Genomic DNA, 27,943 nt, shown 5'->3' on the forward strand with positions numbered 1-27,943 from the left:
TTAAAGTGCCTTGAACATCCATTAATGGTTCAAAGTTCTAACACTAAGTAATTAATCTCCCATTTATTACAAGTAATTTAGGAAAGTCTAGTTTTGATTTTTTGATAATGCTTAAAGACACCATGAATGTAAACAGCTGAATATAAGATTTCCATCTATCTCGGATTAACAATCAGTAGCACTTCATCATCTGTTATTTCTTCAGTAGTATGCTATAAATATAGTAAGCCTATTATCTGATTCTGTTAGAACATGAAGTTAAAAATGCCAAGAACATACTTTCTACCACTCTCCAAGCAAACACTTAACGCTGCTTTAATGTTGAAATAAATGCATTTTCTTCTGTATCTTGTTTAAATCTATATTTCCTTTGAGCAGAAGCTGATAGAATGAGTAGATGAATTAATTTAATATAGATGATGAACTGTTATTTATTGCTAAACCACATGGAAAATACATTAATGGTTCTAAGTTTTAACACTAAGAATGAAAATCTCATTTGTATTGATTTTTTTGTGATATTTGTTTCTTCATGTCGATAATATATAAATATACCTTATGGGTAAACAGCTGAAAATAAGCTTTCAAACTATCTGGGGTTCACTGACATTAGCAGTTCTTCATATGCTTGTCCCCCAGCCCAGCACGAACGGCGGCCTGTTAGCTCAGTTGGTTAGAGCGTGGTGCTAATAACGCCAAGGTCACAGGTTCGATCCCTGTACAGGCCAAGTTTCTGTGTTAAATAAAAGATGCTTTTTCTTCTGTCTCTTTGTTATCTGTATATCTCTTTGGAGCAAGAGCTGCTAGAATCATTAGTTGAATCAATTTGATATAGATGTGGAATTATATATTAATGTTAAAGTGCCTTGAACATCCATTAATGGTTGTAAGTTCTAACACTAAGTAACTAAATCTCTCATTTATTACAAGCATTTTCTTCTGTCTGATGTTTATCTCTATATTTCCTTTGAGCAGAAGCTGATAGAATGAGTAGATGAATTAATTTAATATAGATGATAAACTGTTATTTATTGCTAAACCACATAGAAAATACATTAATGGTTCTAAGTTTTAACACTAAGAATGAAAATCTCATTTGTATTGATTTTTTTGTGATATTTGTTTCTTCATGTCGATAATATATAAATATACCTTATGGGTAAACATCTGAAAATAAGCTTTCAAACTATCTGGGGTTCACTGACATTAGCAATTCTTCATATGCTTGTCCCCCAGCCCAGCACGAACGGCGGCCTGTTAGCTCAGTTGGTTAGAGCGTGGTGCTAATAACGCCAAGGTCACAGGTTCGATCCCTGTACAGGCCAAGTTTCTGTGTTAAAAAAAAGATGCTTTTTCTTGTGTCTCTTTGTTAACTGTATATCTCTTTGGAGCAAGAGCTGCTAGAATCATTAGTTGAATCAATTTGATATAGATGTGGAATTATATATTAATGTTAAAGTGCCTTGAACATCCATTAATGGTTGTAAGTTCTAACACTAAGTAACTAAATCTCTCATTTATTACAAGCATTTTCTTCTGTCTGATGTTTATCTCTATATTTCCTTTGAGCAGGAGCTGATAGAATGAGTAGATGAATTAATTTAATATAGATAATGAACTGTTATTTATTGCTAAACCACATAGAACATACATTAATGGTTCTAAGTTTTAACACTAAGAATGAAAATCTCATTTGTATTGATTTTTTTGTGATATTTGTTTCTTCATGTCGATAATATATAAATATACCTTATGGGTAAACAGCTGAAAATAAGCTTTCAAACTATCTGGGGTTCACTGACATTAGCAGTTCTGCATATGCTTGTCCCCCAGCACAGCACGAACGGCGGCCTGTTAGCTCAGTTGGTTAGAGCGTGGTGCTAATAACGCCAAGGTCACAGGTTCGATCCCTGTACAGGCCAAGTTTCTGTGTTCAATAAAAGATGCTTTTTCTTGTGTCTCTTTGTTATCTGTATATCTCTTTGGAGCAAGAGCTGCTAGAATGATTAGTTGAATCAATTTGATATAGATGTGGAATTATATATTAATGTTAAAGTGCCTTGAACATCCATTAATGGTTCAAAGTTCTAACACTAAGTAATTAATCTCCCATTTATTACAAGTAATTTAGGAAAGTCTAGTTTTGATTTTTTGATAATGCTTAAAGACACCATGAATGTAAACAGCTGAATATAAGATTTCCATCTATCTCGGATTAACAATCAGTAGCACTTCATCATCTGTTATTTCTTCAGTAGTATGCTATAAATATAGTAAGCCTATTATCTGATTCTGTTAGAACATGAAGTTAAAAATGCCAAGAACATACTTTCTACCACTCTCCAAGCAAACACTTAACGCTGCTTTAATGTTGAAATAAATGCATTTTCTTCTGTATCTTGTTTAAATCTATATTTCCTTTGAGCAGAAGCTGATAGAATGAGTAGATGAATTAATTTAATATAGATGATGAACTGTTATTTATTGCTAAACCACATGGAAAATACATTAATGGTTCTAAGTTTTAACACTAAGAATGAAAATCTCATTTGTATTGATTTTTTTGTGATATTTGTTTCTTCATGTCGATAATATATAAATATACCTTATGGGTAAACAGCTGAAAATAAGCTTTCAAACTATCTGGGGTTCACTGACATTAGCAGTTCTTCATAGGCTTGTCCCCCAGCCCAGCACGAACAGCGGCCTGTTAGCTCAGTTGGTTAGAGCGTGGTGCTAATAACGCCAAGGTCACAGGTTCGATCCCTGTACAGGCCAAGTTTCTGTGTTAAATAAAAGATGCTTTTTCTTCTGTCTCTTTGTTATCTGTATATCTCTTTGGAGCAAGAGCTGCTAGAATCATTAGTTGAATCAATTTGATATAGATGTGGAATTATATATTAATGTTAAAGTGCCTTGAACATCCATTAATGGTTGTAAGTTCTAACACTAAGTAACTAAATCTCTCATTTATTACAAGCATTTCCTTCTGTCTGATGTTTATCTCTATATTTCCTTTGAGCAGAAGCTGATAGAATGAGTAGATGAATTAATTTAATATAGATGATAAACTGTTATTTATTGCTAAACCACATAGAAAATACATTAATGGTTCTAAGTTTTAACACTAAGAATGAAAATCTCATTTGTATTGATTTTTTTGTGATATTTGTTTCTTCATGTCGATAATATATAAATATACCTTATGGGTAAACAGCTGAAAATAAGCTTTCAAACTATCTGGGGTTCACTGACATTAGCAGTTCTGCATATGCTTGTCCCCCAGCACAGCACGAACGGCGGCCTGTTAGCTCAGTTGGTTAGAGCGTGGTGCTAATAACGCCAAGGTCACAGGTTCGATCCCTGTACAGGCCAAGTTTCTGTGTTAAAAAAAAGATGCTTTTTCTTGTGTCTCTTTGTTAACTGTATATCTCTTTGGAGCAAGAGCTGCTAGTAGTTGAATCAATTTGATATAGATGTGGAATTATATATTAATGTTAAAGTGCCTTGAACATCCATTAATGGTTGTAAGTTCTAACACTAAGTAACTAAATCTCTCATTTATTACAAGCATTTTCTTCTGTCTGATGTTTATCTCTATATTTCCTTTGAGCAGGAGCTGATAGAATGAGTAGAGGAATTAATTTAATATAGATGATGAACTGTTATTTATTGCTAAACCACATGGAAATACATTAATGGTTCTAAGTTTTAACACTAAGATTGAAAATCTCATTTGTATTGATTTTTTTGTGATATTTGTTTCTTCATGTCGATAATATATAAATATACCTTATGGGTAAACAGCTGAAAATAACCTTTCAAACTATCTGGGGTTCACTGACATTAGCACTTCTTCATATGCTTGTCCCCCAGCCCAGCACAAACAGTGGCCTGTTAGCTCAGTTGGTTAGAGCGTGGTGCTAATAACGCCAAGGTCACAGGTTCGATCCCTGTACAGGCCAAGTTTCTGTGTTCAATAAAAGATGCTTTTTCTTGTGTCTCTTTGTTATCTGTATATCTCTTTGGAGCAAGAGCTGCTAGAATGATTAGTTGAATCAATTTGATATAGATGTGGAATTATATATTAATGTTAAAGTGCCTTGAACATCCATTAATGGTTCAAAGTTCTAACACTAAGTAATTAATCTCCCATTTATTACAAGTAATTTAGGAAAGTCTAGTTTTGATTTTTTGATAATGCTTAAAGACACCATGAATGTAAACAGCTGAATATAAGATTTCCATCTATCTCGGATTAACAATCAGTAGCACTTCATCATCTGTTATTTCTTCAGTAGTATGCTATAAATATAGTAAGCCTATTATCTGATTCTGTTAGAACATGAAGTTAAAAATGCCAAGAACATACTTTCTACCACTCTCCAAGCAAACACTTAACGCTGCTTTAATGTTGAAATAAATGCATTTTCTTCTGTATCTTGTTTAAATCTATATTTCCTTTGAGCAGAAGCTGATAGAATGAGTAGATGAATTAATTTAATATAGATGATGAACTGTTATTTATTGCTAAACCACATGGAAAATACATTAATGGTTCTAAGTTTTAACACTAAGAATGAAAATCTCATTTGTATTGATTTTTTTGTGATATTTGTTTCTTCATGTCGATAATATATAAATATACCTTATGGGTAAACAGCTGAAAATAAGCTTTCAAACTATCTGGGGTTCACTGACATTAGCAGTTCTGCATATGCTTGTCCCCCAGCACAGCACGAACGGCGGCCTGTTAGCTCAGTTGGTTAGAGCGTGGTGCTAATAACGCCAAGGTCACAGGTTCGATCCCTGTACAGGCCAAGTTTCTGTGTTAAAAAAAAGATGCTTTTTCTTGTGTCTCTTTGTTAACTGTATATCTCTTTGGAGCAAGAGCTGCTAGTAGTTGAATCAATTTGATATAGATGTGGAATTATATATTAATGTTAAAGTGCCTTGAACATCCATTAATGGTTGTAAGTTCTAACACTAAGTAACTAAATCTCTCATTTATTACAAGCATTTTCTTCTGTCTGATGTTTATCTCTATATTTCCTTTGAGCAGGAGCTGATAGAATGAGTAGATGAATTAATTTAATATAGATGATGAACTGTTATTTATTGCTAAACCACATGGAAAATACATTAATGGTTCTAAGTTTTAACACTAAGATTGAAAATCTCATTTGTATTGATTTTTTTGTGATATTTGTTTCTTCATGTCGATAATATATAAATATACCTTATGGGTAAACAGCTGAAAATAACCTTTCAAACTATCTGGGGTTCACTGACATTAGCAGTTCTGCATATGCTTGTCCCCCAGCACAGCACGAACGGCGGCCTGTTAGCTCAGTTGGTTAGAGCGTGGTGCTAATAACGCCAAGGTCACAGGTTCGATCCCTGTACAGGCCAAGTTTCTGTGTTAAAAAAAAGATGCTTTTTCTTGTGTCTCTTTGTTAACTGTATATCTCTTTGGAGCAAGAGCTGCTAGTAGTTGAATCAATTTGATATAGATGTGGAATTATATATTAATGTTAAAGTGCCTTGAACATCCATTAATGGTTGTAAGTTCTAACACTAAGTAACTAAATCTCTCATTTATTACAAGCATTTTCTTCTGTCTGATGTTTATCTCTATATTTCCTTTGAGCAGGAGCTGATAGAATGAGTAGAGGAATTAATTTAATATAGATGATGAACTGTTATTTATTGCTAAACCACATGGAAAATACATTAATGGTTCTAAGTTTTAACACTAAGATTGAAAATCTCATTTGTATTGATTTTTTTGTGATATTTGTTTCTTCATGTCGATAATATATAAATATACCTTATGGGTAAACAGCTGAAAATAACCTTTCAAACTATCTGGGGTTCACTGACATTAGCACTTCTTCATATGCTTGTCCCCCAGCCCAGCACAAACAGTGGCCTGTTAGCTCAGTTGGTTAGAGCGTGGTGCTAATAACGCCAAGGTCACAGGTTCGATCCCTGTACAGGCCAAGTTTCTGTGTTCAATAAAAGATGCTTTTTCTTGTGTCTCTTTGTTATCTGTATATCTCTTTGGAGCAAGAGCTGCTAGAATGATTAGTTGAATCAATTTGATATAGATGTGGAATTATATATTAATGTTAAAGTGCCTTGAACATCCATTAATGGTTCAAAGTTCTAACACTAAGTAATTAATCTCCCATTTATTACAAGTAATTTAGGAAAGTCTAGTTTTGATTTTTTGATAATGCTTAAAGACACCATGAATGTAAACAGCTGAATATAAGATTTCCATCTATCTCGGATTAACAATCAGTAGCACTTCATCATCTGTTATTTCTTCAGTAGTATGCTATAAATATAGTAAGCCTATTATCTGATTCTGTTAGAACATGAAGTTAAAAATGCCAAGAACATACTTTCTACCACTCTCCAAGCAAACACTTAACGCTGCTTTAATGTTGAAATAAATGCATTTTCTTCTGTATCTTGTTTAAATCTATATTTCCTTTGAGCAGAAGCTGATAGAATGAGTAGATGAATTAATTTAATATAGATGATGAACTGTTATTTATTGCTAAACCACATGGAAAATACATTAATGGTTCTAAGTTTTAACACTAAGAATGAAAATCTCATTTGTATTGATTTTTTTGTGATATTTGTTTCTTCATGTCGATAATATATAAATATACCTTATGGGTAAACAGCTGAAAATAAGCTTTCAAACTATCTGGGGTTCACTGACATTAGCAGTTCTTCATATGCTTGTCCCCCAGCCCAGCACGAACAGCGGCCTGTTAGCTCAGTTGGTTAGAGCGTGGTGCTAATAACGCCAAGGTCACAGGTTCGATCCCTGTACAGGCCAAGTTTCTGTGTTAAATAAAAGATGCTTTTTCTTCTGTCTCTTTGTTATCTGTATATCTCTTTGGAGCAAGAGCTGCTAGAATCATTAGTTGAATCAATTTGATATAGATGTGGAATTATATATTAATGTTAAAGTGCCTTGAACATCCATTAATGGTTGTAAGTTCTAACACTAAGTAACTAAATCTCTCATTTATTACAAGCATTTTCTTCTGTCTGATGTTTATCTCTATATTTCCTTTGAGCAGAAGCTGATAGAATGAGTAGATGAATTAATTTAATATAGATGATAAACTGTTATTTATTGCTAAACCACATAGAAAATACATTAATGGTTCTAAGTTTTAACACTAAGAATGAAAATCTCATTTGTATTGATTTTTTTGTGATATTTGTTTCTTCATGTCGATAATATATAAATATACCTTATGGGTAAACAGCTGAAAATAAGCTTTCAAACTATCTGGGGTTCACTGGCATTAGCAATTCTTCATATGCTTGTCCCCCAGCCCAGCACAAACAGCGGCCTGTTAGCTCAGTTGGTTAGAGCGTGGTGCTAATAACGCCAAGGTCACAGGTTCGATCCCTGTACAGGCCAAGTTTCTGTGTTAAAAAAAGATGCTTTTTCTTGTGTCTCTTTGTTAACTGTATATCTCTTTGGAGCAAGAGCTGCTAGAATCATTAGTTGAATCAATTTGATATAGATGTGGAATTATATATTAATGTTAAAGTGCCTTGAACATCCATTAATGGTTGTAAGTTCTAACACTAAGTAACTAAATCTCTCATTTATTACAAGCATTTTCTTCTGTCTGATGTTTAGCTCTATATTTCCTTTGAGCAGGAGCTGATAGAATGAGTAGATGAATTAATTTAATATAGATGATGAACTGTTATTTATTGCTAAACCACATAGAACATACATTAATGGTTCTAAGTTTTAACACTAAGAATGAAAATCTCATTTGTATTGATTTTTTTGTGATATTTGTTTCTTCATGTCGATAATATATAAATATACCTTATGGGTAAACAGCTGAAAATAAGCTTTCAAACTATCTGGGGTTCACTGACATTAGCAATTCTTCATATGCTTGTCCCCCATGACTGTGCACACAGTGGCCTGTTAGCTCAGTTGGTTAGAGCGTGGTGCTAATAATGCCAAGGTCACAGGTTCGATCCCTGTACATGCCAGGTGTCTGAGTTAAAAGAAAGCTTTTTCTTATCTCTCATTGTTAACTGTATACCTCTTTGGAGCAAGAGCTGCTAGAAAGATTCGATTAATACATTTTATATAGATGTGGAATTACATATTAATGTTAAAGTGCCTTGAACATCCATTAATGGTTCAAAGTTCTAACACTAAGTATTTAATCTCCCATTTATTACAAGTAATTTAGGAAAGTCTAGTTTTGATTTTTTGATAATGCTTAAAGACACCATGAATGTAAACAGCTGAATATAAGATTTCCATCTATCTCGGGTTAACAATCAGTAGCACTTCATCATCTGTTATTTCTTCAGTAGTATGCTATAAATATAGTAAGCCTATTATCTGATTCTGTTAGAACATGAAGTTAAAAATGCCAAGAACATACTTTCTACCACTCTCCAAGAAAACACTTAACGCTGCTTTAATGTTGAAATAGATGCATTTTCTTCTGTATCTTGTTTAAATCTATATTTCCTTTGAGCAGAAGCTGATAGAATGAGTAGATGAATTAATTTAATATAGATGATGAACTGTTATTTATTGCTAAACCACATGGAAAATACATTAATGGTTCTAAGTTTTAACACTAAGATTGAAAATCTCATTTGTATTGATTTTTTTGTGATATTTGTTTCTTCATGTCGATAATACATAAATATACCTTATGGGTAAACAGCTGAAAATAAGCTTTCAAACTATCTGGGGTTCACTGACATTAGCAATTCTTCATATGCTTGTCCCCCAGCCCAGCACGAACGGCGGCCTGTTAGCTCAGTTGGTTAGAGCATGGTGCTAATAACGCCAATGTCACAGGTTCGATCCCTGTACAGGCCAAGTTTCTGTGTTAAATAAAAGATGCTTTTTCTTCTGTCTCTTTGTTATCTGTATATCTCTTTGGAGCAAGAGCTGCTAGAATCATTAGTTGAATCAATTTGATATAGATGTGGAATTATATATTAATGTTAAAGTGCCTTGAACATCCATTAATGGTTGTAAGTTCTAACACTAAGTAACTAAATCTCTCATTTATTACAAGCATTTTCTTCTGTCTGATGTTTATCTCTATATTTCCTTTGAGCAGGAGCTGATAGAATGAGTAGATGAATTAATTTAATATAGATGATGAACTGTTATTTATTGCTAAACCACATGGAAAATACATTAATGGTTCTAAGTTTTAACACTAAGATTGAAAATCTCATTTGTATTGATTTTTTTGTGATATTTGTTTCTTCATGTCGATAATATATAAATATACCTTATGGGTAAACAGCTGAAAATAAGCTTTCAAACTATCTGGGGTTCACTGACATTAGCAATTCTTCATATGCTTGTCCCCCAGCCCAGCACGAACGGCGGCCTGTTAGCTCAGTTGGTTAGAGCGTGGTGCTAATAACGCCAAGGTCACAGGTTCGATCCCTGTACAGGCCAAGTTTCTGTGTTCAATAAAAGATGCTTTTTCTTGTGTCTCTTTGTTATCTGTATATCTCTTTGGAGCAAGAGCTGCTAGAATGATTAGTTGAATCAATTTGATATAGATGTGGAATTATATATTAATGTTAAAGTGCCTTGAACATCCATTAATGGTTCAAAGTTCTAACACTAAGTAATTAATCTCCCATTTATTACAAGTAATTTAGGAAAGTCTAGTTTTGATTTTTTGATAATGCTTAAAGACACCATGAATGTAAACAGCTGAATATAAGATTTCCATCTATCTCGGATTAACAATCAGTAGCACTTCATCATCTGTTATTTCTTCAGTAGTATGCTATAAATATAGTAAGCCTATTATCTGATTCTGTTAGAACATGAAGTTAAAAATGCCAAGAACATACTTTCTACCACTCTCCAAGCAAACACTTAACGCTGCTTTAATGTTGAAATAAATGCATTTTCTTCTGTATCTTGTTTAAATCTATATTTCCTTTGAGCAGAAGCTGATAGAATGAGTAGATGAATTAATTTAATATAGATGATGAACTGTTATTTATTGCTAAACCACATGGAAAATACATTAATGGTTCTAAGTTTTAACACTAAGAATGAAAATCTCATTTGTATTGATTTTTTTGTGATATTTGTTTCTTCATGTCGATAATATATAAATATACCTTATGGGTAAACAGCTGAAAATAAGATTTCAAACTATCTGGGGTTCACTGACATTAGCAATTCTTCATATGCTTGTCCCCCAGCCCAGCACGAACGGCGGCCTGTTAGCTCAGTTGGTTAGAGCGTGGTGCTAATAACGCCAAGGTCACAGGTTCGATCCCTGTACAGGCCAAGTTTCTGTGTTAAAAAAAAAGATGCTTTTTCTTGTGTCTCTTTGTTAACTGTATATCTCTTTGGAGCAAGAGCTGCTAGAATCATTAGTTGAATCAATTTGATATAGATGTGGAATTATATATTAATGTTAAAGTGCCTTGAACATCCATTAATGGTTGTAAGTTCTAACACTAAATAACTAAATCTCTCATTTATTACAAGCATTTTCTTCTGTCTGATGTTTATCTCTATATTTCCTTTGAGCAGGAGCTGATAGAATGAGTAGATGAATTAATTTAATATAGATAATGAACTGTTATTTATTGCTAAACCACATAGAACATACATTAATGGTTCTAAGTTTTAACACTAAGAATGAAAATCTCATTTGTATTGATTTTTTTGTGATATTTGTTTCTTCATGTCGATAATATATAAATATACCTTATGGGTAAACAGCTGAAAATAAGCTTTCAAACTATCTGGGGTTCACTGACATTAGCAGTTCTGCATATGCTTGTCCCCCAGCACAGCACGAACGGCGGCCTGTTAGCTCAGTTGGTTAGAGCGTGGTGCTAATAACGCCAAGGTCACAGGTTCGATCCCTGTACAGGCCAAGTTTCTGTGTTAAAAAAAAGATGCTTTTTCTTGTGTCTCTTTGTTAACTGTATATCTCTTTGGAGCAAGAGCTGCTAGTAGTTGAATCAATTTGATATAGATGTGGAATTATATATTAATGTTAAAGTGCCTTGAACATCCATTAATGGTTGTAAGTTCTAACACTAAGTAACTAAATCTCTCATTTATTACAAGCATTTTCTTCTGTCTGATGTTTATCTCTATATTTCCTTTGAGCAGGAGCTGATAGAATGAGTAGATGAATTAATTTAATATAGATGATGAACTGTTATTTATTGCTAAACCACATGGAAAATACATTAATGGTTCTAAGTTTTAACACTAAGATTGAAAATCTCATTTGTATTGATTTTTTTGTGATATTTGTTTCTTCATGTCGATAATATATAAATATACCTTATGGGTAAACAGCTGAAAATAAGCTTTCAAACTATCTGGGGTTCACTGACATTAGCAATTCTTCATATGCTTGTCCCCCAGCCCAGCACAAACGGCGGCCTGTTAGCTCAGTTGGTTAGAGCGTGGTGCTAATAACGCCAAGGTCACAGGTTCGATCCCTGTACAGGCCAAGTTTCTGTGTTCAATAAAAGATGCTTTTTCTTGTGTCTCTTTGTTATCTGTATATCTCTTTGGAGCAAGAGCTGCTAGAATGATTAGTTGAATCAATTTGATATAGATGTGGAATTATATATTAATGTTAAAGTGCCTTGAACATCCATTAATGGTTCAAAGTTCTAACACTAAGTAATTAATCTACCATTTATTACAAGTAATTTAGGAAAGTCTAGTTTTGATTTTTTGATAATGCTTAAAGACACCATGAATGTAAACAGCTGAATATAAGATTTCCATCTATCTCGGATTAACAATCAGTAGCACTTCATCATCTGTTATTTCTTCAGTAGTATGCTATAAATATAGTAAGCCTATTATCTGATTCTGTTAGAACATGAAGTTAAAAATGCCAAGAACATACTTTCTACCACTCTCCAAGCAAACACTTAACACTGCTTTAATGTTGAAATAAATGCATTTTCTTCTGTATCTTGTTTAAATCTATATTTCCTTTGAGCAGAAGCTGATAGAATGAGTAGATGAATTAATTTAATATAGATGATGAACTGTTATTTATTGCTAAACCACATGGAAAATACATTAATGGTTCTAAGTTTTAACACTAAGAATGAAAATCTCATTTGTATTGATTTTTTTGTGATATTTGTTTCTTCATGTCGATAATATATAAATATACCTTATGGGTAAACAGCTGAAAATAAGCTTTCAAACTATCTGGGGTTCACTGACATTAGCAGTTCTTCATATGCTTGTCCCCCAGCCCAGCACGAACAGCGGCCTGTTAGCTCAGTTGGTTAGAGCGTGGTGCTAATAACGCCAAGGTCACAGGTTCGATCCCTGTACAGGCCAAGTTTCTGTGTTAAAAAAAAGATGCTTTTTCTTGTGTCTCTTTGTTAACTGTATATCTCTTTGGAGCAAGAGCTGCTAGTAGTTGAATCAATTTGATATAGATGTGGAATTATATATTAATGTTAAAGTGCCTTGAACATCCATTAATGGTTGTAAGTTCTAACACTAAGTAACTAAATCTCTCATTTATTACAAGCATTTTCTTCTGTCTGATGTTTATCTCTATATTTCCTTTGAGCAGGAGCTGATAGAATGAGTAGATGAATTAATTTATTATAGATGATGAACTGTTATTTATTGCTAAACCACATGGAAAATACATTAATGGTTCTAAGTTTTAACACTAAGATTGAAAATCTCATTTGTATTGATTTTTTTGTGATATTTGTTTCTTCATGTCGATAATATATAAATATACCTTATGGGTAAACAGCTGAAAATAAGCTTTCAAACTATCTGGGGTTCACTGACATTAGCAATTCTTCATATGCTTGTCCCCCAGCCCAGCACGAACGGCGGCCTGTTAGCTCAGTTGGTTAGAGCGTGGTGCTAATAACGCCAAGGTCACAGGTTCGATCCCTGTACAGGCCAAGTTTCTGTGTTAAAAAAAAGATGCTTTTTCTTGTGTCTCTTTGTTAACTGTATATCTCTTTGGAGCAAGAGCTGCTAGAATCATTAGTTGAATCAATTTGATATAGATGTGGAATTATATATTAATGTTAAAGTGCCTTGAACATCCATTAATGGTTGTAAGTTCTAACACTAAATAACTAAATCTCTCATTTATTACAAGCATTTTCTTCTGTCTGATGTTTATCTCTATATTTCCTTTGAGCAGGAGCTGATAGAATGAGTAGATGAATTAATTTAATATAGATGATGAACTGTTATTTATTGCTAAACCACATGGAAAATACATTAATGGTTCTAAGTTTTAACACTAAGATTGAAAATCTCATTTGTATTGATTTTTTTGTGATATTTGTTTCTTCATGTCGATAATATATAAATATACCTTATGGGTAAACAGCTGAAAATAAGCTTTCAAACTATCTGGGGTTCACTGACATTAGCAATTCTTCATATGCTTGTCCCCCAGCCCAGCACGAACGGCGGCCTGTTAGCTCAGTTGGTTAGAGCGTGGTGCTAATAACGCCAAGGTCACAGGTTCGATCCCTGTACAGGCCAAGTTTCTGTGTTCAATAAAAGATGCTTTTTCTTGTGTCTCTTTGTTATCTGTATATCTCTTTGGAGCAAGAGCTGCTAGAATGATTAGTTGAATCAATTTGATATAGATGTGGAATTATATATTAATGTTAAAGTGCCTTGAACATCCATTAATGGTTCAAAGTTCTAACACTAAGTAATTAATCTCCCATTTATTACAAGTAATTTAGGAAAGTCTAGTTTTGATTTTTTGATAATGCTTAAAGACACCATGAATGTAAACAGCTGAATATAAGATTTCCATCTATCTCGGATTAACAATCAGTAGCACTTCATCATCTGTTATTTCTTCAGTAGTATGCTATAAATATAGTAAGCCTATTATCTGATTCTGTTAGAACATGAAGTTAAAAATGCCAAGAACATACTTTCTACCACTCTCCAAGCAAACACTTAACGCTGCTTTAATGTTGAAATAAATGCATTTTCTTCTGTATCTTGTTTAAATCTATATTTCCTTTGAGCAGAAGCTGATAGAATGAGTAGATGAATTAATTTAATATAGATGATGAACTGTTATTTATTGCTAAACCACATGGAAAATACATTAATGGTTCTAAGTTTTAACACTAAGAATGAAAATCTCATTTGTATTGATTTTTTTGTGATATTTGTTTCTTCATGTCGATAATATATAAATATACCTTATGGGTAAACAGCTGAAAATAAGCTTTCAAACTATCTGGGGTTCACTGACATTAGCAATTCTTCATATGCTTGTCCCCCAGCCCAGCACGAACGGCGGCCTGTTAGCTCAGTTGGTTAGAGCGTGGTGCTAATAACGCCAAGGTCACAGGTTCGATCCCTGTACAGGCCAAGTTTCTGTGTTAAAAAAAAGATGCTTTTTCTTGTGTCTCTTTGTTAACTGTATATCTCTTTGGAGCAAGAGCTGCTAGAATCATTAGTTGAATCAATTTGATATAGATGTGGAATTATATATTAATGTTAAAGTGCCTTGAACATCCATTAATGGTTGTAAGTTCTAACACTAAATAACTAAATCTCTCATTTATTACAAGCATTTTCTTCTGTCTGATGTTTATCTCTATATTTCCTTTGAGCAGGAGCTGATAGAATGAGTAGATGAATTAATTTAATATAGATAATGAACTGTTATTTATTGCTAAACCACATAGAACATACATTAATGGTTCTAACTTTTAACACTAAGAATGAAAATCTCATTTGTATTGATTTTTTTGTGATATTTGTTTCTTCATGTCGATAATATATAAATATACCTTATGGGTAAACAGCTGAAAATAAGCTTTCAAACTATCTGGGGTTCACTGACATTAGCAGTTCTGCATATGCTTGTCCCCCAGCACAGCACGAACGGCGGCCTGTTAGCTCAGTTGGTTAGAGCGTGGTGCTAATAACGCCAAGGTCACAGGTTCGATCCCTGTACAGGCCAAGTTTCTGTGTTAAAAAAAAGATGCTTTTTCTTGTGTCTCTTTGTTAACTGTATATCTCTTTGGAGCAAGAGCTGCTAGTAGTTGAATCAATTTGATATAGATGTGGAATTATATATTAATGTTAAAGTGCCTTGAACATCCATTAATGGTTGTAAGTTCTAACACTAAGTAACTAAATCTCTCATTTATTACAAGCATTTTCTTCTGTCTGATGTTTATCTCTATATTTCCTTTGAGCAGGAGCTGATAGAATGAGTAGATGAATTAATTTAATATAGATGATGAACTGTTATTTATTGCTAAACCACATGGAAAATACATTAATGGTTCTAAGTTTTAACACTAAGATTGAAAATCTCATTTGTATTGATTTTTTTGTGATATTTGTTTCTTCATGTCGATAATATATAAATATACCTTATGGGTAAACAGCTGAAAATAAGCTTTCAAACTATCTGGGGTTCACTGACATTAGCAATTCTTCATATGCTTGTCCCCCAGCCCAGCACGAACGGCGGCCTGTTAGCTCAGTTGGTTAGAGCGTGGTGCTAATAACGCCAAGGTCACAGGTTCGATCCCTGTACAGGCCAAGTTTCTGTGTTCAATAAAAGATGCTTTTTCTTGTGTCTCTTTGTTATCTGTATATCTCTTTGGAGCAAGAGCTGCTAGAATCATTAGTTGAATCAATTTGATATAGATGTGGAATTATATATTAATGTTAAAGTGCCTTGAACATCCATTAATGGTTCAAAGTTCTAACACTAAGTAATTAATCTCCCATTTATTACAAGTAATTTAGGAAAGTCTAGTTTTGATTTTTTGATAATGCTTAAAGACACCATGAATGTAAACAGCTGAATATAAGATTTCCATCTATCTCGGATTAACAATCAGTAGCACTTCATCATCTGTTATTTCTTCAGTAGTATGCTATAAATATAGTAAGCCTATTATCTGATTCTGTTAGAACATGAAGTTAAAAATGCCAAGAACATACTTTCTACCACTCTCCAAACAAACACTTAACGCTGCTTTAATGTTGAAATAAATGCATTTTCTTCTGTATCTTGTTTAAATCTATATTTCCTTTGAGCAGAAGCTGATAGAATGAGTAGATGAATTAATTTAATATAGATGATGAACTGTTATTTATTGCTAAACCACATGGAAAATACATTAATGGTTCTAAGTTTTAACACTAAGAATGAAAATCTCATTTGTATTGATTTTTTTGTGATATTTGTTTCTTCATGTCGATAATATATAAATATACCTTATGGGTAAACAGCTGAAAATAAGCTTTCAAACTATCTGGGGTTCACTGACATTAGCAGTTCTTCATATGCTTGTCCCCCAGCCCAGCACGAACAGCGGCCTGTTAGCTCAGTTGGTTAGAGCGTGGTGCTAATAACGCCAAGGTCACAGGTTCGATCCCTGTACAGGCCAAGTTTCTGTGTTAAATAAAAGATGCTTTTTCTTCTGTCTCTTTGTTATCTGTATATCTCTTTGGAGCAAGAGCTGCTAGAATCATTAGTTGAATCAATTTGATATAGATGTGGAATTATATATTAATGTTTAAGTGCCTTGAACATCCATTAATGGTTGTAAGTTCTAACACTAAGTAACTAAATCTCTCATTTATTACAAGCATTTCCTTCTGTCTGATGTTTATCTCTATATTTCCTTTGAGCAGAAGCTGATAGAATGAGTAGATGAATTAATTTAATATAGATGATGAACTGTTATTTATTGCTAAACCACATAGAACATACATTAATGGTTCTAACTTTTAACACTAAGAATGAAAATCTCATTTGTATTGATTTTTTTGTGATATTTGTTTCTTCATGTCGATAATATATAAATATACCTTATGGGTAAACAGCTGAAAATAAGCTTTCAAACTATCTGGGGTTCACTGACATTAGCAGTTCTGCATATGCTTGTCCCCCAGCACAGCACGAACGGCGGCCTGTTAGCTCAGTTGGTTAGAGCGTGGTGCTAATAACGCCAAGGTCACAGGTTCGATCCCTGTACAGGCCAAGTTTCTGTGTTAAAAAAAAGATGCTTTTTCTTGTGTCTCTTTGTTAACTGTATATCTCTTTGGAGCAAGAGCTGCTAGTAGTTGAATCAATTTGATATAGATGTGGAATTATATATTAATGTTAAAGTGCCTTGAACATCCATTAATGGTTGTAAGTTCTAACACTAAGTAACTAAATCTCTCATTTATTACAAGCATTTTCTTCTGTCTGATGTTTATCTCTATATTTCCTTTGAGCAGGAGCTGATAGAATGAGTAGATGAATTAATTTAATATAGATGATGAACTGTTATTTATTGCTAAACCACATGGAAAATACATTAATGGTTCTAAGTTTTAACACTAAGATTGAAAATCTCATTTGTATTGATTTTTTTGTGATATTTGTTTCTTCATGTCGATAATATATAAATATACCTTATGGGTAAACAGCTGAAAATAAGCTTTCAAACTATCTGGGGTTCACTGACATTAGCAATTCTTCATATGCTTGTCCCCCAGCCCAGCACAAACGGCGGCCTGTTAGCTCAGTTGGTTAGAGCGTGGTGCTAATAACGCCAAGGTCACAGGTTCGATCCCTGTACAGGCCAAGTTTCTGTGTTCAATAAAAGATGCTTTTTCTTGTGTCTCTTTGTTATCTGTATATCTCTTTGGAGCAAGAGCTGCTAGAATGATTAGTTGAATCAATGTGATATAGATGTGGAATTATATATTAATGTTAAAGTGCCTTGAACATCCATTAATGGTTCAAAGTTCTAACACTAAGTAATTAATCTCCCATTTATTACAAGTAATTTAGGAAAGTCTAGTTTTGATTTTTTGATAATGCTTAAAGACACCATGAATGTAAACAGCTGAATATAAGATTTCCATCTATCTCTGGTTAACAATCAGTAGCACTTCATCATCTGTTATTTCTTCACTAGTATGCTATAAAAATAGTAAGCCTATTATCTGATTCTGTTAGAACATGAAGTTAAAAATGCCAAGAACCTACTTTCTACCACTCTCCAAGCAAACACTTAACGCTGCTTTAATGTTGAAATAAATGCATTTTCTTCTGTATCTTGTTTAAATCTATATTTCCTTTGAGCAGAAGCTGATAGAATGAGTAGATGAATTAATTTAATATAGATGATGAACTGTTATTTATTACTAAACCACATGGAAAATACATTAATGGTTCTAAGTTTTAACACTAAGAATGAAAATCTCATTTGTATTGATTTTTTTGTGATATTTGTTTCTTCATGTCGATAATATATAAATATACCTTATGGGTAAACAGCTGAAAATAAGCTTTCAAACTATCTGGGGTTCACTGACATTACCACTTCTTCATATGCTTGTCCCCCAGCCCAGCACGAACAGCGGCCTGTTAGCTCAGTTGGTTAGAGCGTGGTGCTAATAACGCCAAGGTCACAGGTTCGATCCCTGTACAGGCCAAGTTTCTGTGTTAAATAAAAGATGCTTTTTCTTCTGTCTCTTTGTTATCTGTATATCTCTTTGGAGCAAGAGCTGCTAGAATCATTAGTTGAATCAATTTGATATAGATGTGGAATTATATATTAATGTTAAAGTGCCTTGAACATCCATTAATGGTTGTAAGTTCTAACACTAAGTAACTAAATCTCTCATTTATTACAAGCATTTTCTTCTGTCTGATGTTTATCTCTATATTTCCTTTGAGCAGAAGCTGATAGAATGAGTAGATGAATTAATTTAATATAGATGATAAACTGTTATTTATTGCTAAACCACATAGAAAATACATTAATGGTTCTAAGTTTTAACACTAAGAATGAAAATCTCATTTGTATTGATTTTTTTGTGATATTTGTTTCTTCATGTCGATAATATATACATATACCTTATGGGTAAACAGCTGAAAATAAGCTTTCAAACTATCTGGGGTTCACTGACATTAGCAATTCTTCATATGCTTGTCCCCCAGCTCAGCACAAACAGCGGCCTGTTAGCTCAGTTGGTTAGAGCGTGGTGCTAATAACGCCAAGGTCACAGGTTCGATCCCTGTACAGGCCAAGTTTCTGTGTTAAAAAAAAGATGCTTTTTCTTGTGTCTCTTTGATAACTGTATATCTCTTTGGAGCAAGAGCTGCTAGAATCATTAGTTGAATCAATTTGATATAGATGTGGATTTATATATTAATGTTAAAGTGCCTTGAACATCCATTAATGGTTGTAAGTTCTAACACTAAGTAACTTATTCTCTCATTTATTACAAGCATTTTCTTCTGTCTGATGTTTATCTCTATATTTCCTTTGAGCAGGAGCTGATAGAATGAGTAGATGAATTAATTTAATATAGATGATGAACTGTTATTTATTGCTAAACCACATAGAACATACATTAATGGTTCTAAGTTTTAACACTAAGAATGAAAATCTCATTTGTATTGATTTTTTTGTGATATTTGTTTCTTCATGTCGATAATATATAAATATACCTTATGGGTAAACAGCTGAAAATAAGCTTTCAAACTATCTGGGGTCACTGACATTGGCAATTCTTCATATGCTTGTCCCCCAGCCCAGCACAAACAGCGGCCTGTTAGCTCAGTTGGTTAGAGCGTGGTGCTAATAACGCCAAGGTCACAGGTTCGATTCCTGTACAGGCCAAGTTTCTGTGTTAACAAAAAAGATGCTTTTTCTTGTGTCTCTTTGTTAACTGTATATCTCTTTGGAGCAAGAGCTGCTAGAATGATTAGTTGAATCAATTTGATATAGATGTGGAATTATATATCAATGTTAAAGTGCCTTGAACATCCATTAATGGTTCAAAGTTCTAACACTAAGTAATTAATCTCCCATTTATTACAAGTAATTTAGGAAAGTCTAGTTTTGATTTTTTGATAATGCTTAAAGACACCATGAATGTAAACAGCTGAATATAAGATTTCCATCTATCTCGGGTTAACAATCAGTAGCACTTCATCATCTGTTATTTCTTCAGTAGTATGCTATAAATATAGTAAGCCTATTATCTGATTCTGTTAGAACATGAAGTTAAAAATGCCAAGAACATACTTTCTACCACTCTCCAAGCAAACACTTAACGCTGCTTTAATGTTGAAATAAATGCATTTTCTTCTGTATCTTGTTTAAATCTATATTTCCTTTGAGCAGAAGCTGATAGAATGAGTAGATGAATTAATTTAATATAGATGATGAACTGTTATTTATTGCTAAACCACATGGAAAATACATTAATGGTTCTAAGTTTTAACACTAAGAATGAAAATCTCATTTGTATTGATTTTTTTGTGATATTTGTTTCTTCATGTCGATAATATATAAATATACCTTATGGGTAAACAGCTGAAAATAAGCTTTCAAACTATCTGGGGTTCACTGACATTAGCAATTCTTCATATGCTTGTCCCCCAGCCCAGCACAAACAGCGGCCTGTTAGCTCAGTTGGTTAGAGCGTGGTGCTAATAACGCCAAGCTCACAGGTTCGATCCCTGTACAGGCCAAGTTTCTGTGTTAAAAAAAAGATGCTTTTTCTTGTGTCTCTTTGTTAACTGTATATCTCTTTGGAGCAAGAGCTGCTAGAATCATTAGTTGAATCAATTTGATATAGATGTGGAATTATATATTAATGTTAAAGTGCCTTGAACATCCATTAATGGTTGTAAGTTCTAACACTAAGTAACTAAATCTCTCATTTATTACAAGCATTTTCTTCTTTCTGATGTTTAGCTCTATATTTCCTTTGAGCAGGAGCTGATAGAATGAGTAGATGAATTAATTTAATATAGATGATGAACTGTTATTTATTGCTAAACCACATAGAACATACATTAATGGTTCTAAGTTTTAACACTAAGAATGAAAATCTCATTTGTATTGATTTTTTTGTGATATTTGTTTCTTCATGTCGATAATATATAAATATACCTTATGGGTAAACAGCTGAAAATAAGCTTTCAAACTATCTGGGGTTCACTGACATTAGCAATTCTTCATATGCTTGTCCCCCAGCCCAGCACGAACGGCGGCCTGTTAGCACAGTTGGTTAGAGCGTGGTGCTAATAACGCCAAGGTCACAGGTTCGATCCCTGTACATGCCAAGTTTCTGTGTTAAATAAAAGATGCTTTTTCTTCTGTCTCTTTGTTATCTGTATATCTCTTTGGAGCAAGAGCTGCTAGAATCATTAGTTGAATCAATTTGATATAGATGTGGAATTATATATTAATGTTAAAGTGCCTTGAACATCCATTAATGGTTCAAAGTTCTAACACTAAGTAATTAATCTCCCATTTATTACAAGTAATTTAGGAAAGTCTAGTTTTGATTTTTTGATAATGCTTAAAGACACCATGAATGTAAACAGCTGAATATAAGATTTCCATCTATCTCGGGTTAACAATCAGTAGCACTTCATCATCTGTTATTTCTTCAGTAGTATGCTATAAATATAGTAAGCCTATTATCTGATTCTGTTAGAACATGAAGTTAAAAATGCCAAGAACATACTTTCTACCACTCTCCAAGCAAACACTTAACGCTGCTTTAATGTTGAAATAGATGCATTTTCTTCTGTATCTTGTTTAAATCTATATTTCCTTTGAGCAGAAGCTGATAGAATGAGTAGATGAATTAATTTAATATAGATTATGAACTGTTATTTATTGCTAAACCACATGGAAAATACATTAATGGTTCTAAGTTTTAACACTAAGATTGAAAATCACATTTGTATTGATTTTTTTGTGATATTTGTTTCTTCATGTCGATAATATATAAATATACCTTATGGGTAAACAGCTGAAAATAAGCTTTCAAACTATCTGGGGTTCACTGACATTAGCAATTCTTCATATGCTTGTCCCCCAGCCCAGCACGAGCGGCGGCCTGTTAGCTCAGTTGGTTAGAGCGTGGTGCTAATAACGCCAAGGTCACAGGTTCGATCCCTGTACAGGCCAAGTTTCTGTGTTAAATAAAAGATGCTTTTTCTTCTGTCTCTTTGTTATCTGTATATCTCTTTGGAGCAAGAGCTGCTAGAATCATTAGTTGAATCAATTTGATATAGATGTGGAATTATATATTAATGTTAAACTGCCTTGAACATCCATTAATGGTTGTAAGTTCTAACACTAAGTAACTAAATCTCTCATTTATTACAAGCATTTTCTTCTGTCTGATGTTTATCTCTATATTTCCTTTGAGCAGGAGCTGATAGAATGAGTAGATGAATTAATTTAATATAGATGATGAACTGTTATTTATTGCTAAACCACATAGAACATACATTAATGGTTCTAAGTTTTAACACTAAGAATGAAAATCTCATTTGTATTGATTTTTTTGTGATATTTGTTTCTTCATGTCGATAATATATAAATATACCTTATGGGTAAACAGCTGAAAATAAGCTTTCAATCTATCTGGGGTTCACTGACATTAGCAGTTCTGCATATGCTTGTCCCCCAGCCCAGCACGAACGGCGGCCTGTTAGCTCAGTTGGTTAGAGCGTGGTGCTAATAACGCCAAGGTCACAGGTTCCATCCCTGTACAGGCCAAGTTTCTGTGTTAAAAAAAAGATGCTTTTTCTTGTGTCTCTTTGTTAACTGTATATCTCTTTGGAGCAAGAGCTGCTAGTAGTTGAATCAATTTGATATAGATGTGGAATTATATATTAATGTTAAAGTGCCTTGAACATCCATTAATGGTTGTAAGTTCTAACACTAAGTAACTAAATCTCTCATTTATTACAAGCATTTTCTTCTGTCTGATGTTTATCTCTATATTTCCTTTGAGCAGGAGCTGATAGAATGAGTAGATGAATTAATTTAATATAGATGATGAACTGTTATTTATTGCTAAACCACATGGAAAATACATTAATGGTTCTAAGTTTTAACACTAAGATTGAAAATCTCATTTGTATTGATTTTTTTGTGATATTTGTTTCTTCATGTCGATAATATATAAATATACCTTATGGGTAAACAGCTGAAAATAAGTTTTCAAACTATCTGGGGTTCACTGACATTAGCAATTCTTCATATGCTTGTCCCCCAGCCCAGCACGAACAGCGGCCTGTTAGCTCAGTTGGTTAGAGCATGGTGCTAATAACGCCAAGGTCACAGGTTCGATCCCTGTACAGGCCAAGTTTCTGTGTTCAATAAAAGATGCTTTTTCTTGTGTCTCTTTGTTATCTGTATATCTCTTTGGAGCAAGAGCTGCTAGAATGATTAGTTGAATCAATGTGATATAGATGTGGAATTATATATTAATGTTAAAGTGCCTTGAATATTCATTAATGGTTCAAAGTTCTAACACTAAGTAATTAATCTCCCATTTATTACAAGTAATTTAGGAAAGTCTAGTTTTGATTTTTTGATAATGCTTAAAGACACCATGAATGTAAACAGCTGAATATAAGATTTCCATCTATCTCGGGTTAACAATCAGTAGCACTTCATCATCTGTTATTTCTTCAGTAGTATGCTATAAATATAGTAAGCCTATTATCTGATTCTGTTAGAACATGAAGTTAAAAATGCCAAGAACATACTTTCTACCACTCTCCAAGCAAACACTTAACGCTGCTTTAATGTTGAAATAGATGCATTTTCTTCTGTATCTTGTCTAAATCTATATTTCCTTTGAGCAGAAGCTGATAGAATGAGTAGATGAATTAATTTAATATAGATGATGAACTGTTATTTATTGCTAAACCACATGGAAAATACATTAATGGTTCTAAGTTTTAACACTAAGAATGAAAATCTCATTTGTATTGATTTTTTTGTGATATTTGTTTCTTCATGTCGATAATATATAAATATACCTTATGGGTAAACAGCTGAAAATAAGCTTTCAAACTATCTGGGGTTCACTGACATTAGCAATTCTTCATATGCTTGTCCCCCAGCCCAGCACGAACGGCGGCCTGTTAGCTCAGTTGGTTAGAGCGTGGTGCTAATAACGCCAAGGTCACAGGTTCGATCCCTGTACAGGCCAAGTTTCTGTGTTAAATAAAAGATGCTTTTTCTTGTGTCTCTTTGTTATCTGTATATCTCTTTGGAGCAAGAGCTGCTAGAATCATTAGTTGAATCAATTTGATATAGATGTGGAATTATATATTAATGTTAAAGTGCCTTGAACATCCATTAATGGTTGTAAGTTCTAGCACTAAGTAACTAAATCTCTCATTTATTACAAGCATTTTCTTCTGTCTGATGTTTATCTCTATATTTCCTTTGGGCAGAAGCTGATAGAATGATTAGATGAATCAATTTAATATAGTTGATGAATTATTGTTTATTGCTAAACCACATAGAAAATACATTAATGGTTCTAAGTTTTAACACTAAGAATAAAAATCTCATTTGTATTGATTTTTTGGTGATATTTGTTTCTTCATGTCAATAATATATAAATATACCTTATGGGTAAACAGCTGAAAATAACCTTTCAAACTATCTGGGGTTCACTGACATTAGCACTTCTTCATATGCTTGTCCCCCAGCCCAGCACAAGCAGTGGCCTGTTAGCTCAGTTGGTTAGAGCGTGGTGCTAATAACGCCAAGGTCACAGGTTCGATCCCTGTACAGGCCACGTTTCTGTGTTAAATAAAAGATGCTTTTTCTTGTGTCTCTTTGTTAACTGTATATCTCTTTGGAGCAAGAGCTGCTAGAATCATTACATTAATCAATTTGATGTCGATGTGGAATTATATATTAACGTTAAAGTGCCTTGAACATCCATTAATGGTTGTAAGTTCTAACACTAAGTAACTAAATCTCTCATTTATTACAAGCATTTTCTTCTGTCTGATTTTTATCTCTATATTTCCTTTGGGCAGAAGCTGATAGAATGATTAGATGAATCAATTTAATATAGTTGATGAATTATTGTTTATTGCTAAAACACATGGAAAATACTTTAATGGCTCTAAGTTTTAACACTAAGTATGAAAATCTCGTTTATATTGAGTTTTTATTTCATATTGGTTTTTTCATGTTGATAATATATAAATATATCTTAAAGGTAAACTGCTGAAAATAAGCATTCCAACTATCTGGCGTTCACTGTCATTAGCACTTCTTCATATGCTTGTCCCCCATCACTGTGCACACAGTGGCCTGTTAGCTCAGATGGTTAGAGCATGGTGCTAATAACGCCAAGGGCACAGGTTCAATCCCTGTACAGGCCAGGTGTCTGAGTTAAGAGAAAGCTTTTTCTTATCTCTCATTGTTAGCTGTATACCTCTTTGGAGCAAGAGCTGCTAGAAAGATTAGATTAATACATTTGATATAGATGTGGAATTATATATTAATGTTAAAGTGCCTTGAATATTCATTAATGTTTCAAAGTTCTAACACTAAGTAATTAATCTCCCATTTATTACAAGTAATTTAGGAAAGTCTAGTTTAGATTTTTTGATAATGCTTAAAGACACCATGAATGTAAACAGCTGAATATAAGATTTCCATCTATCTCGGGTTAACAATCAGTAGCACTTCATCATCTGTTATTCTTCAGTAGTATGCTATAAATATAGTAAGCCTATTATCTGATTCTGTTAGAACATGAAGTTAAAAATGCCAAGAACATACTTTCTACCACTCTCCAAGCAAACACTTAACACTGCTTTAATGTTGAAATAGATGCATTTTCTTCTGTATCTTCTTTAAATCTATATTTCCTTTGAGCAGAAGCTGATAGAATGAGTAGATGAATTAATTTAATATAGATGATGAACTAATATTTATTGCTAAACCACATGGAAAATACATTAATGGTTCTAAGTTTTAACACTAAGAATGAAAATCTCATTTGTATTGATTTTTTTGTGATATTTGTTTCTTCATGTCGATAATATATAAATATACCTTATGGGTAAACAGCTGAAAATAACCTTTCAAACTATCTGGGGTTCACTGACATTACCACTTCATCATATGCTTGTCCGCCAGCCCAGCACAGACAGCGGCCTGTTAGCTCAGTTGGTTAGAGCGTGGTGCTAATAACGCCAAGGTCACAGGTTCGATCCCTGTACAGGCCAAGTTTCTGTGTTAAATAAAAGATGCTTTTTCTTGTGTCTCTTTGTTATCTGTATATCTCTTTGGAGCAAGAGCTGCTAGAATGATTAGTTGAATCAATGTGATATAGATGTGGAATTATATATTAATGTTAAAGTGCCTTGAATATTCATTAATGGTTCAAAGTTCTAACACTAAGTAATTAATCTCCCATTTATTACAAGTAATTTAGGAAAGTCTAGTTTTGATTTTTTGATAATGCTTAAAGACACCATGAATGTAAACAGCTGAATATAAGATTTCCATCTATCTCGGGTTAACAATCAGTAGCACTTCATCATCTGTTATTTCTTCAGTAGTATGCTATAAATATAGTAAGCCTATTATCTGATTCTGTTAGAACATGAAGTTAAAAATGCCAAGAACATACTTTCTACCACTCTCCAAGCAAACACTTAACGCTGCTTTAATGTTGAAATAGATGCATTTTCTTCTGTATCTTGTCTAAATCTATATTTCCTTTGAGCAGAAGCTGATAGAATGAGTAGATGAATTAATTTAATATAGATGATGAACTGTTATTTATTGCTAAACCACATGGAAAATACATTAATGGTTCTAAGTTTTAACACTAAGAATGAAAATCTCATTTGTATTGATTTTTTTGTGATATTTGTTTCTTCATGTCGATAATATATAAATATACCTTATGGGTAAACAGCTGAAAATAAGCTTTCAAACTATCTGGGGTTCACTGACATTAGCAATTCTTCATATGCTTGTCCCCCAGCCCAGCACGAACGGCGGCCTGTTAGCTCAGTTGGTTAGAGCGTGGTGCTAATAACGCCAAGGTCACAGGTTCGATCCCTGTACAGGCCAAGTTTCTGTGTTAAATAAAAGATGCTTTTTCTTGTGTCTCTTTGTTATCTGTATATCTCTTTGGAGCAAGAGCTGCTAGAATCATTAGTTGAATCAATTTGATATAGATGTGGAATTATATATTAATGTTAAAGTGCCTTGAACATCCATTAATGGTTGTAAGTTCTAGCACTAAGTAACTAAATCTCTCATTTATTACAAGCATTTTCTTCTGTCTGATGTTTATCTCTATATTTCCTTTGGGCAGAAGCTGATAGAATGATTAGATGAATCAATTTAATATAGTTGATGAATTATTGTTTATTGCTAAACCACATAGAAAATACATTAATGGTTCTAAGTTTTAACACTAAGAATAAAAATCTCATTTGTATTGATTTTTTGGTGATATTTGTTTCTTCATGTCAATAATATATAAATATACCTTATGGGTAAACAGCTGAAAATAACCTTTCAAACTATCTGGGGTTCACTGACATTAGCACTTCTTCATATGCTTGTCCCCCAGCCCAGCACAAGCAGTGGCCTGTTAGCTCAGTTGGTTAGAGCGTGGTGCTAATAACGCCAAGGTCACAGGTTCGATCCCTGTACAGGCCACGTTTCTGTGTTAAATAAAAGATGCTTTTTCTTGTGTCTCTTTGTTAACTGTATATCTCTTTGGAGCAAGAGCTGCTAGAATCATTACATTAATCAATTTGATGTCGATGTGGAATTATATATTAACGTTAAAGTGCCTTGAACATCCATTAATGGTTGTAAGTTCTAACACTAAGTAACTAAATCTCTCATTTATTACAAGCATTTTCTTCTGTCTGATTTTTATCTCTATATTTCCTTTGGGCAGAAGCTGATAGAATGATTAGATGAATCAATTTAATATAGTTGATGAATTATTGTTTATTGCTAAAACACATGGAAAATACTTTAATGGCTCTAAGTTTTAACACTAAGTATGAAA

The 27,943-nt window shown here is 33.2% G+C and overlaps 33 non-coding genes across 33 annotated transcripts; all 33 read left to right on the plus strand.

The window, feature by feature from the left end:
• The first annotated feature begins 654 nt into the window (after positions 1 to 654).
• On the plus strand, positions 655 to 728 carry TRNAI-AAU (transfer RNA isoleucine (anticodon AAU)). The gene has a single exon. It is a non-coding gene; the product is annotated as a tRNA-Ile (tRNA).
• Positions 729 to 1,251: 523 nt separating this feature from the next.
• On the plus strand, positions 1,252 to 1,325 carry TRNAI-AAU (transfer RNA isoleucine (anticodon AAU)). Its single transcript has one exon. It is a non-coding gene; the product is annotated as a tRNA-Ile (tRNA).
• A 523-nt stretch (positions 1,326 to 1,848) lies between these two features.
• On the plus strand, positions 1,849 to 1,922 carry TRNAI-AAU (transfer RNA isoleucine (anticodon AAU)). The gene has a single exon. It is a non-coding gene; the product is annotated as a tRNA-Ile (tRNA).
• Positions 1,923 to 2,704: 782 nt separating this feature from the next.
• TRNAI-AAU (transfer RNA isoleucine (anticodon AAU)) lies at positions 2,705 to 2,778 on the plus strand. Its single transcript has one exon. It is a non-coding gene; the product is annotated as a tRNA-Ile (tRNA).
• Positions 2,779 to 3,301: 523 nt separating this feature from the next.
• TRNAI-AAU (transfer RNA isoleucine (anticodon AAU)) lies at positions 3,302 to 3,375 on the plus strand. The gene has a single exon. It is a non-coding gene; the product is annotated as a tRNA-Ile (tRNA).
• A 516-nt stretch (positions 3,376 to 3,891) lies between these two features.
• TRNAI-AAU (transfer RNA isoleucine (anticodon AAU)) lies at positions 3,892 to 3,965 on the plus strand. Its single transcript has one exon. It is a non-coding gene; the product is annotated as a tRNA-Ile (tRNA).
• Positions 3,966 to 4,747: 782 nt separating this feature from the next.
• Positions 4,748 to 4,821, plus strand: TRNAI-AAU (transfer RNA isoleucine (anticodon AAU)). Its single transcript has one exon. It is a non-coding gene; the product is annotated as a tRNA-Ile (tRNA).
• A 517-nt stretch (positions 4,822 to 5,338) lies between these two features.
• On the plus strand, positions 5,339 to 5,412 carry TRNAI-AAU (transfer RNA isoleucine (anticodon AAU)). The gene has a single exon. It is a non-coding gene; the product is annotated as a tRNA-Ile (tRNA).
• A 517-nt stretch (positions 5,413 to 5,929) lies between these two features.
• TRNAI-AAU (transfer RNA isoleucine (anticodon AAU)) lies at positions 5,930 to 6,003 on the plus strand. Its single transcript has one exon. It is a non-coding gene; the product is annotated as a tRNA-Ile (tRNA).
• A 782-nt stretch (positions 6,004 to 6,785) lies between these two features.
• On the plus strand, positions 6,786 to 6,859 carry TRNAI-AAU (transfer RNA isoleucine (anticodon AAU)). The gene has a single exon. It is a non-coding gene; the product is annotated as a tRNA-Ile (tRNA).
• A 523-nt stretch (positions 6,860 to 7,382) lies between these two features.
• On the plus strand, positions 7,383 to 7,456 carry TRNAI-AAU (transfer RNA isoleucine (anticodon AAU)). The gene has a single exon. It is a non-coding gene; the product is annotated as a tRNA-Ile (tRNA).
• Positions 7,457 to 9,428: 1,972 nt separating this feature from the next.
• TRNAI-AAU (transfer RNA isoleucine (anticodon AAU)) lies at positions 9,429 to 9,502 on the plus strand. Its single transcript has one exon. It is a non-coding gene; the product is annotated as a tRNA-Ile (tRNA).
• A 782-nt stretch (positions 9,503 to 10,284) lies between these two features.
• On the plus strand, positions 10,285 to 10,358 carry TRNAI-AAU (transfer RNA isoleucine (anticodon AAU)). The gene has a single exon. It is a non-coding gene; the product is annotated as a tRNA-Ile (tRNA).
• Positions 10,359 to 10,882: 524 nt separating this feature from the next.
• On the plus strand, positions 10,883 to 10,956 carry TRNAI-AAU (transfer RNA isoleucine (anticodon AAU)). Its single transcript has one exon. It is a non-coding gene; the product is annotated as a tRNA-Ile (tRNA).
• Positions 10,957 to 11,473: 517 nt separating this feature from the next.
• Positions 11,474 to 11,547, plus strand: TRNAI-AAU (transfer RNA isoleucine (anticodon AAU)). The gene has a single exon. It is a non-coding gene; the product is annotated as a tRNA-Ile (tRNA).
• Positions 11,548 to 12,329: 782 nt separating this feature from the next.
• Positions 12,330 to 12,403, plus strand: TRNAI-AAU (transfer RNA isoleucine (anticodon AAU)). The gene has a single exon. It is a non-coding gene; the product is annotated as a tRNA-Ile (tRNA).
• Positions 12,404 to 12,920: 517 nt separating this feature from the next.
• TRNAI-AAU (transfer RNA isoleucine (anticodon AAU)) lies at positions 12,921 to 12,994 on the plus strand. Its single transcript has one exon. It is a non-coding gene; the product is annotated as a tRNA-Ile (tRNA).
• A 523-nt stretch (positions 12,995 to 13,517) lies between these two features.
• On the plus strand, positions 13,518 to 13,591 carry TRNAI-AAU (transfer RNA isoleucine (anticodon AAU)). Its single transcript has one exon. It is a non-coding gene; the product is annotated as a tRNA-Ile (tRNA).
• A 782-nt stretch (positions 13,592 to 14,373) lies between these two features.
• Positions 14,374 to 14,447, plus strand: TRNAI-AAU (transfer RNA isoleucine (anticodon AAU)). The gene has a single exon. It is a non-coding gene; the product is annotated as a tRNA-Ile (tRNA).
• Positions 14,448 to 14,970: 523 nt separating this feature from the next.
• On the plus strand, positions 14,971 to 15,044 carry TRNAI-AAU (transfer RNA isoleucine (anticodon AAU)). Its single transcript has one exon. It is a non-coding gene; the product is annotated as a tRNA-Ile (tRNA).
• A 517-nt stretch (positions 15,045 to 15,561) lies between these two features.
• TRNAI-AAU (transfer RNA isoleucine (anticodon AAU)) lies at positions 15,562 to 15,635 on the plus strand. Its single transcript has one exon. It is a non-coding gene; the product is annotated as a tRNA-Ile (tRNA).
• A 782-nt stretch (positions 15,636 to 16,417) lies between these two features.
• On the plus strand, positions 16,418 to 16,491 carry TRNAI-AAU (transfer RNA isoleucine (anticodon AAU)). The gene has a single exon. It is a non-coding gene; the product is annotated as a tRNA-Ile (tRNA).
• Positions 16,492 to 17,014: 523 nt separating this feature from the next.
• TRNAI-AAU (transfer RNA isoleucine (anticodon AAU)) lies at positions 17,015 to 17,088 on the plus strand. Its single transcript has one exon. It is a non-coding gene; the product is annotated as a tRNA-Ile (tRNA).
• Positions 17,089 to 17,605: 517 nt separating this feature from the next.
• Positions 17,606 to 17,679, plus strand: TRNAI-AAU (transfer RNA isoleucine (anticodon AAU)). The gene has a single exon. It is a non-coding gene; the product is annotated as a tRNA-Ile (tRNA).
• Positions 17,680 to 18,461: 782 nt separating this feature from the next.
• TRNAI-AAU (transfer RNA isoleucine (anticodon AAU)) lies at positions 18,462 to 18,535 on the plus strand. The gene has a single exon. It is a non-coding gene; the product is annotated as a tRNA-Ile (tRNA).
• A 523-nt stretch (positions 18,536 to 19,058) lies between these two features.
• Positions 19,059 to 19,132, plus strand: TRNAI-AAU (transfer RNA isoleucine (anticodon AAU)). Its single transcript has one exon. It is a non-coding gene; the product is annotated as a tRNA-Ile (tRNA).
• A 522-nt stretch (positions 19,133 to 19,654) lies between these two features.
• Positions 19,655 to 19,728, plus strand: TRNAI-AAU (transfer RNA isoleucine (anticodon AAU)). The gene has a single exon. It is a non-coding gene; the product is annotated as a tRNA-Ile (tRNA).
• Positions 19,729 to 21,964: 2,236 nt separating this feature from the next.
• On the plus strand, positions 21,965 to 22,038 carry TRNAI-AAU (transfer RNA isoleucine (anticodon AAU)). Its single transcript has one exon. It is a non-coding gene; the product is annotated as a tRNA-Ile (tRNA).
• Positions 22,039 to 24,008: 1,970 nt separating this feature from the next.
• On the plus strand, positions 24,009 to 24,082 carry TRNAI-AAU (transfer RNA isoleucine (anticodon AAU)). Its single transcript has one exon. It is a non-coding gene; the product is annotated as a tRNA-Ile (tRNA).
• A 523-nt stretch (positions 24,083 to 24,605) lies between these two features.
• On the plus strand, positions 24,606 to 24,679 carry TRNAI-AAU (transfer RNA isoleucine (anticodon AAU)). The gene has a single exon. It is a non-coding gene; the product is annotated as a tRNA-Ile (tRNA).
• A 1,376-nt stretch (positions 24,680 to 26,055) lies between these two features.
• On the plus strand, positions 26,056 to 26,129 carry TRNAI-AAU (transfer RNA isoleucine (anticodon AAU)). Its single transcript has one exon. It is a non-coding gene; the product is annotated as a tRNA-Ile (tRNA).
• Positions 26,130 to 26,911: 782 nt separating this feature from the next.
• TRNAI-AAU (transfer RNA isoleucine (anticodon AAU)) lies at positions 26,912 to 26,985 on the plus strand. Its single transcript has one exon. It is a non-coding gene; the product is annotated as a tRNA-Ile (tRNA).
• A 523-nt stretch (positions 26,986 to 27,508) lies between these two features.
• TRNAI-AAU (transfer RNA isoleucine (anticodon AAU)) lies at positions 27,509 to 27,582 on the plus strand. Its single transcript has one exon. It is a non-coding gene; the product is annotated as a tRNA-Ile (tRNA).
• Positions 27,583 to 27,943: the final 361 nt, after the last annotated feature.

The sequence above is a fragment of the Triturus cristatus genome, chromosome 5_1, assembly GCF_964204655.1.
Source record: "Triturus cristatus chromosome 5_1, aTriCri1.1, whole genome shotgun sequence".
In the NCBI taxonomy this organism is placed as follows: domain Eukaryota; kingdom Metazoa; phylum Chordata; class Amphibia; order Caudata; family Salamandridae; genus Triturus; species Triturus cristatus.